Source organism: Nannospalax galili, unplaced genomic scaffold (genome assembly GCF_000622305.1).
Source record: "Nannospalax galili isolate Female #2095 unplaced genomic scaffold, S.galili_v1.0 scaffold854, whole genome shotgun sequence".
Taxonomy (NCBI): Eukaryota; Metazoa; Chordata; class Mammalia; order Rodentia; family Spalacidae; genus Nannospalax; species Nannospalax galili.
Window position 1 is genome coordinate 1,917,011 of NW_008334957.1, and position 930 is coordinate 1,917,940.

Here is a 930-nt window from a genome sequence, read left to right on the forward strand (position 1 = left end):
TACACCTACACCTGATATTTGACAAAGGTGCCAAGAACACACAATGGAGGAAAGACAGCATCTTCAACAAATGGTGCTGATAAAACTGGATCTCCACCTATAGAAGAATGAACCTAGATCCTTATCTTTCACCTTGCACAAAAGTCCAAATGGATCAAAGACCTCAATGTGAAACTGGAAATCCTGAAAGTATTAAGAAAATATGGGCAGTAACTTATAAGATATAGGTATAGGAAAGGATTTTCTAAATCAGACAGAAGTTACTCAGGAATTAGGGTCAAGAATCAACAAATAGGACCTCATTAAACTAAAAAGCTTCTGTACATCAAAGGAGACAACCAAGGAAACAAACAGAAAACCCACAGAATGGGAGAAAATCTTCACCAGCGATACATCTGACAGAAGTTTAACATCCAGAATATATAAAGAACTCAAAAAACAAAGAATCAAGAAACCAAATGACCCAATTAAAAGATGGGCTAAAGATCTAAACAGAGAGTTCTCAAAGGAAGTAATAAAGATGACTAAGAAACATCTCAAAAAGTGTTCAGCATCGTTAGTAATTAGGGAAATGCAAATTAAAACCATCCTAAGGTATCACCTTATCCCAATCAGACTGATTAGGATGAAGAGAACAAATGATACCAAATGCTGGTGAGGATGTGAAGAAAGGGGAACGCTCATTCACTGCTAGTGGGATTGCAACCTCGTGCAGCCTCTATGGAAAACAGTGTGGAAAACTCTTAAAAAAACTAAAAATAACCCTACCATATGACCCGGTTATACCACTCCTTGGCATATACCCAAAGGACTCATCCTATTGTAGAGGCCCTTGTACAACCATGTTTGTTGCAGCTCTTTTCACAATAGCTAAGAGACGGAAGCACCTAAGAGTCCCTCAACTGATGAGTAGTTAATGATAATGTGTAC

At 37.8% G+C, this 930-nt stretch overlaps 1 protein-coding gene across 1 annotated transcript in view; it reads right to left on the minus strand.

The window, feature by feature from the left end:
• Cwf19l2 (CWF19 like cell cycle control factor 2) overlaps window positions 1–930 on the minus strand; it is a gene marked incomplete in the record, with an annotated part of 93,434 nt that overhangs the window by 57,577 nt on the left and 34,927 nt on the right.